Here is a 7,416-nt window from a genome sequence, read left to right as displayed (position 1 = left end):
AGATGAAAATTCATTATTTAAAGTGTTCATTTGACATAGCATTGGCATTTTCAGGACCCAACAAACTCAACTGATCTTTTACATGAAGATATGGTACGAGTCTAAAATGCTAGAAAAGACGAATTTTTGATTTTCTCAATAAAAGGACAGAGTAGAGTCTATAATAAGCCTCATCATTTTCCAAAATGGCAAATGGCTCGAGCTCCCAAATTTTTTACAGGTCAGTGCCGAGCACTCTCCTCCTGGAAAAAAACACCACGCACTATTTCTGACCTTGAGAAAGATTTGAGAGCTGGGAAGTTGTAAATTTACAAAAATGTTTACTCAATTTGTCAATTCCAAACTTCCAAAATACTTTTAAAATTTTAGAGTTGGAAAAAATTGATCGTAACAAAATTTGTTCATTTTTAGGCAGGGCCGTACCAAAGGGAGCAAGGGGAGCTTCCCCCCAGCCGTCTGGATAATGGAAAAAGTTGGAAAATTGACGATTCTTTTTCTTTCGTTAGTTAGCAAAAAAGTCCTATTTGAAAAAAGTGAAAATTTTGAAAATTTCGAATTGAATTCCAACATGAATACTTAGTTGCCAACTTGATTTTTAAATACAAACTAAAAACTCTTCAATTCATCACACTAGAAAAATCGTTTTTATACCTTTCAAAATAGGTACTAATTTTCAAGAGCTTTTGCTCTCGCTTTACTCGGTCCCGCTTGCCTTTTTTTTTACTTTTTAATTTTTCAAAAAAAAAAAATCATCCGAATTCTATTGTTTTTATGCTTCTTGGAATACCGATTCGAGAACTCGTTTGTTTTTGTTTTTAATTTTGGATTTTTCAAAAAAAAAAAATCATCATTTGAACTTCAAAATTTTGAATAAAAATTATAAACTTTTTATAAATAGGTAACTCATCACACAAAAAAAAACATCGTAAGTATTTTATATTCTCAAAATAAGCTTTTGCCCTCGCGTCGTTCAAGCCAGTTTGTTTTTCTTTTTCAATTTTGAATTTCTCAAAAAAATTAATCACGATTCGAATTTTGGCCGTTTTATTAAAAAAATTAGTAGGTATATTTTTTCCCAAATGTTCAAATTTTCCATTAAATTTTGGTATATTTTTTATTTTTATTAAACTTGTCATGTTGAAAAATAGAACCTTAAAGGTGAAATTAAAATCAAAAATTGAAATGATAAAATTATTTTTTCGACATCCGCTTGCTTGAAAAAAATCTTGGGATGTTTGGAGACATTACAACAGCGAGTCACTTTTTTGATAACTTTTTGGTTACTTTTCCCAGCTTCTTTTATTACTAAAGCAGCTTGAGTACAATCTCTGTGTACTAATTTTGGGTTGGAAATTTCGAGGTAAAAAAATCACGACTTGGCATTTTTATGTTTCCCTCCCCTTCCCCTGAAAAACAACTTCGATACCGTCCTGTTTAGACGTACTATTTTTTTAAATTAAAATTCATTCATAGCCCCTTCAATTTGCAAATTATGCAAAAGTCATTCAACTTTGATTTTAATTTGTATTTACCTTCAAAGTATACTATTCTCTTGTGTATTTCTTGTCATGTTTAATTACCTAAGAAGATTGTTTTATTTTTTATTATTAATTGTAGATCTCATTTTTATTTGTATTGTATTTTGAAAAAATACAGATTTTTGCATTTTAGGAGGTGTTTAATTTGATTTACTTAGATAAATACATTTTCTTCTGAAAGATGTGAATTGTGATGATTGAAGAATGGAAAAATAAAATACGTAAGCCAAAAATTTTTTTTATCAAATAACAGGTAAGTAAAGAAAAAATGCGAAACAAAAATGTATTTCAGAAACGAATAAATTGAACACAAAAATATTTTGCTACAAAGAAATCAACACTTACATCTTATACGTTATTATTTATACGAGTATAGAAGCTTACAAGCTTCTATACATCTTCAATTTCATCACAATGACAGCAGACTCAATCAATCTGAATGATATTTTTCAAATAAGGTACAACTTCCTTCACAGCGAAAACTTCTTTATGAAATCTGTGCGAATTCATTGAAATAAATAAGATGAATAATGAAAAACTTTACATAGGTACTTCAATTCAATTGAAAAAAATATGCCACAAGAATGTAAAAGTAGATATTTTACCTGCCACCATGTATCTGAGAACACAATGTGACTCTCTCAAGGTTAGATTTTTCCAGAAATAATGCGTAATCTATCTTCATCTTTCTGCAGTATTCCTGAATTTCTTCCAAACTCTGCAACAAAAGTGTTCATTTTCAAAATACCTATGTAAGTACTAAGTAGGTGGTAGGTACAGGTATGAAATATATCTACACTAAAGGAACCTCACTTACGTTATGTGCAGCGTAAGAAATGGTACATCGTATTTTGGCTGCCCATATTTTCTTCGCCAAATCCAATTTTTCTTTTAATAATTCATTCGAGTCTGCGGAGCAAACCAGCACTTCGAATTTTGTCAGTGGTCCTAAGATCTCGACGAATTGATCAAGGTAGATTGTGACACCAACAGCTGACTGTCGAGCTCCACTCTCGATTCCAGAATCACGTCTAATACAGAAGTAAATTTGTAAATAATAAATATTAATTAAATAGATAGGTAGGTACCTATGTACATATTATTATATAGAAAACAAGTCAGCAGATTTTTACCAAATCCAGCAAAAACCTTCATTTTGAGTAAAAATGTTACTCAGAACAAATTTTAGCTTTAAAAACGTGAGCAAGACATTTTTATGCATAAAAAAATCAACGAAAAAAAATATATAAAAAGTTGAACTACATTGAAACTTTTTGATTAAAAAAAAACAAGACTTTTGACAATTTTATGGTATCAGAAGTGAAAATTTTTGCAGTTTCTGACGAAAAAAATCGAATTTTTGGCCAAAAGTGAGACTTTGACAATTTCAATAAATGAAAAGAATTCTTGGCAATTTCTGGGAAAAAATGAGAAAAATCGAAAACATTTTTATAAATTTTTGGATATTTTTTTCGATTTTTTGAAATTGACAATAATGTCCCTAAAAATTGGCACCACTGCGCTCCAAAATATCTCCCCAGTTTCAGTAATGATATTTTTCACTATTTTGGCAAACCCTTTGAGTACCCATATCTCCCCCTCCAGGAAGTCTGGAAGCTAGAAAGTTTTCTTAGTACCTTTCCACTCAAAATGAAAGTCTGAATTTTCTCAAAATCCGATAACTTTTTTCTATCGCAATCTATACCATAATGTAAGATAGGGAAAAATATTCTTACTCGCACAACTCAATTAAACCATCATATCGCCCTCCAGCTGCCACCACTTCGCTCTTTAAACCTCCATAGTTAACACTGTCTTTGAGAACTACTTGGAACATAATCTTTGAATAGCGGTAGTTTTTCATCAAATTGGGCGCAATAACTACAGGACACTGGATTCAAAATACACAGGTGAATGTTTCATGATTCAATGATCAATTCAGATGTAAATACATATGTATGTAAAGAAAAATCAGCTGAAGTAGGTACCTACTTTTATATCAAATGATTTCAAGAGATCCACTAAAACTTTCAAATCGTTGAATGAATCTTTATAAAAATCTTCCGAAATCCAATCGCGACGTTTCAGATGGAAAATATGCGAGAGTAATGGACTGTCTTTTTCAACTCTATCATTCTGAATTTGTTCCCATTCCTCGATATCGATATCATGAATACATGGCAGTGACGAGTATTCTTTCAACGCAAAGTTGATACAAGACTTTTCAGGATTCTGTGAGATTGAACCACCATTATTTGAGATACTTCACCTCATAAGTACGCCGTACGCAAAAAAGAAAAAAAATAACGTACCACCAAACGAGTCATCTGATATCTGACTCGATAAAGATAATCCATAACTGGAGGTACAAGCGAACTATGATTCAGGCGAATTACAAAATCGTCCATTTGTACAAAATCTGAAAATCGTTCCAGAAATTCGCAGACAATCGCTAAGGCCTCCGCTTCCATGGTCAAGGTAGCTAAAATAAGTGTTAATTTTCATATTTAGTAGGTATCTAGGTAATCAAAATTCAGAATGAAAGACTCGATACTAACTTGAACTAGGCTTCACAATATCAAATCTCGCACACTTGAACGATGTTGAAGATTTCATGAACGAAGACTCGTACGATATTTCATTGAAAGTATATCTTTTCACATTGGTCGCATGAGGATCGTCAACCAGGTAACTAGCGAATGACTCTCTGTAATCGAAAGGTGCAGGACTCATCTCAATGGTATCCGATGGTAAAAATGGTGGTGAAAAGATGCCTCCATGCAGATGAAAAATTTCACGTGCTGTATCGATCGTCAACTCCAGCAAATGAGAGATCCGAGATATTCTGAAGTCGATGTCGTCGAAATGAAAATCTTTCTGAAACATCGGTCGAGATCGAAATGAATTGATTGTCATTTAAGAGATGTAATCTGAAAATATGTACATATAGTCAGGGAGCCCACATGAAAAAAATGTACGAGGGGGGTTGAAATTTGGGACCCGGCCCAAAAGTTACTATATGTATCCCACTTTTCAGAAATGTCACTCTGGCAATTCACAGCTGGGGCTTTTAAGCACAGCGAAAGCTCAAAGTTCACAATTTTTATGAACTTTCAACTTGGAAAGTTTTATGGTTAAAACAGGTGGATTCTTATAGGATTTTTCACGCTGAATCCGAATATGCCGGTCTGTCGACCCCTAAGTGCCCCCAAAGGGATGCCAGACTGAGTTAAAGGGGTAAAAATCGCAAAAAATGCTGTATTTTTTCAATAAATGTTCGTAAAAATCGTATAGCTAACAAAAAGTGCTGAATTCTTGAAGCATTTTTTGCGCTGAATCCAAATATGCCAGGCTGCTAGCCCCCAAGTGCCCCAAAAAGGGTGCCAGCCTACTTTGAAGGGGCGAAAATGCAAAATATTTAGGTTTTTCACATCTTATTCGCATAAACATACCTAGCATTATTCTGTAATTATTTTTTTCGAAGGCGGTTTGCAAGCACATTTTTGAAAACAGCATAAAATTCTTTTGATAAAATATGCCGTTGAAACTTTATTCTATTTTGCGAATAATGTACATATTTCAGAAAATACAGCTCAATGATATAGCAATTTTTGTGTAGAGCTGGTCAAGACAAGTAAAATGGTACCCATATTCATTGTTTTATGCCAAAAAATAGCATATCTTGGGTCGACCTATTCATAGCCATCAATTTTCCATCTTTTTCAGGGCGGGAAGGGGGAGGGGTAGGGGTCCTCCATAATCCTGTTATTGTTGTATGATAATATGCTTTTGCAGGATTTTATTGCGAAAAATAGAAAGGCCGACAAGTAATAATCAAAACCGCTAAAAAAAAGACTTCAATTTGCCGAATTTTATCTTATTACTTTTAAGGGTTTCGGGGGGAGGGGTTGGAGAGTGTCTCATGGTAACATAGCAAGAGGGGAAATGGTTGAGCGAGGTGAAGGGAAGATCAAAACGTATAATTGCCAGCCAACTGCGGGGAAAAATCTTTAATTTACCAAATTGTCATTTTGCACTACATACTTCCAGGGTGGGAAGGGGGCAGGGGGTCCCCATGACCCCATTATTATTTTACAAGGTCTTTGACATGCTTTTGCAACATTTTATTGCAAAAAAACTCTCGGAACTATTTTTTAAGCTCATAAGAGGAATTTAAATGCGATTTTCACTTACAAACCTATGTTAAATCCCATTTAAACCTTCTAGGCCAACTCGGCCCGGGTTAATGACCTTCAAATGGGCTAATATTTTGGATTTGAGAACTATGTGATGTAATTAAAAAATTAGGGGGGGGGGTCAGACCAAAAAAATATTCACTTTTGCATTTTAAGGGACACCCAATCTACGTGTACCTTACTGTTTGTCAAAATTTTTCGAAATATGTAGGAACATCATAAACATTCTCAGTGTCTCTAGAACAATGATATTTTTTCCTCTTCAACATATTAAGGCAGTTGGGCAGCATTTAGAGGTAGGTAGTGATACATTTGATTTTAGAATACTTGCAAACCGCCTTCGAAAAAAATAATTACAGAATAATGCTAGGTATGTTTATGCGAATAAGATGTGAAAAACCTAAATATTTTGCATTTTCGCCCCTTCAAAGTAGGCTGGCACCCTTTTTGGGGCACTTGGGGGCTAGCAGCCTGGCATATTTGGATTCAGCGCAAAAAATGCTTCAAGAATTCAGCACTTTTTGTTAGCTATACGATTTTTACGAACATTTATTGAAAAAATACAGCATTTTTTGCGATTTTTACCCCTTTAACTCAGTCTGGCATCCCTTTGGGGGCACTTAGGGGTCGACAGACCGGCATATTCGGATTCAGCGTGAAAAATCCTATAAGAATCCACCTGTTTTAACCATAAAACTTTCCAAGTTGAAAGTTCATAAAAATTGTGAACTTTAAGCTTCCGCTGTGCTTAAAAGCCCCAGCGGTGAATTGCCAGAGTGACATTTCTGAAAAGTGGGATACATATAGTAACTTTTGGGCCGGGTCCCAAATTTCAACCCCCCTCGTACATTTTTTTCATGTGGGCTCCCGGACTAATATAGCATAAACAGGTTTGGGAATGGTGGACTCGGCTGTAGGGTGGAATTTTGAAACTACACATAACAACCTCAAATTTGACAGTGAGCTTTTGTTGAAAGTTGAATGTTCAAAAACTTGCAAAATTTTGAAGCTGTATCTAATTTAAAAATTTGAAAAAATTCAAAAAACATACATTTTAGTTTTGATAATGGTAGGTAATATTTTACCCAAAAGTGGTTATTTTAAAATTGCAAAAATCCGAAAGTGACCATCCAAAAGTACCCAAAAGTGGACACTTAAAAAATAAAAAACAAAATTTTATCAAATTGACCTACAAAGCTTTTGACTCGCCGAATCGATTAGATACGGTTTCGAACCAAGTTTGGAATGTTTAAATTTTGGCAAAATTTTACCCGAGGATGTTGCAAAGCTGAAATTTACTTTACACTCTAATTTCAATATGCCGCGTCAACTGAAAGTTTGAATTTAAAAAATAGCGCTGTAAGTGAGAGTTAAGTTACCATATAAAATTCTGAAAAAATTTCCACAGATGTACCTTTCAATGCTTTTTTGAAATATTTAATTTTCGAGATGAGATCTTTCAATGGAGGGTGAGCACTCCCCCTCCCCAATTTTGAGCAAAACTTTCAAAAAAAATATGGGGAATGTGACATATTGAATTGTATGTTTTTGGTGACGCTGAATACGAATATGACGTCAGATTTTTGATTGGACCCCATCCACGGCCCCCAGCACTTCCCCAAAAAGGGTAAAAGTCAAAAAAATGGGTTCATTCGTGTGACACATGAAATAGTATGTTTTCG

At 34.0% G+C, this 7,416-nt stretch overlaps 1 long non-coding RNA gene across 1 annotated transcript; it reads right to left on the bottom strand.

Annotated features, from left to right (window-relative positions):
- Nucleotides 1-2,154: 2,154 nt before the first annotated feature.
- On the bottom strand, nucleotides 2,155-3,410 carry LOC135837364 (uncharacterized). The gene is made up of 3 exons (XR_010557175.1): nucleotides 3,275-3,410; nucleotides 2,356-2,569; nucleotides 2,155-2,256 (listed from the first exon to the last, which is right to left on the bottom strand). It is a non-coding gene; the product is annotated as an uncharacterized LOC135837364 (long non-coding RNA).
- Nucleotides 3,411-7,416: the final 4,006 nt, after the last annotated feature.

This window comes from Planococcus citri, chromosome 2 (genome assembly GCF_950023065.1).
Source record: "Planococcus citri chromosome 2, ihPlaCitr1.1, whole genome shotgun sequence".
Lineage (NCBI taxonomy): Eukaryota > Metazoa > Arthropoda > Insecta > Hemiptera > Pseudococcidae > Planococcus > Planococcus citri.
Note: the sequence above shows the minus strand (reverse complement) of the source record. Positions and strands in the feature narration are given on the sequence as shown.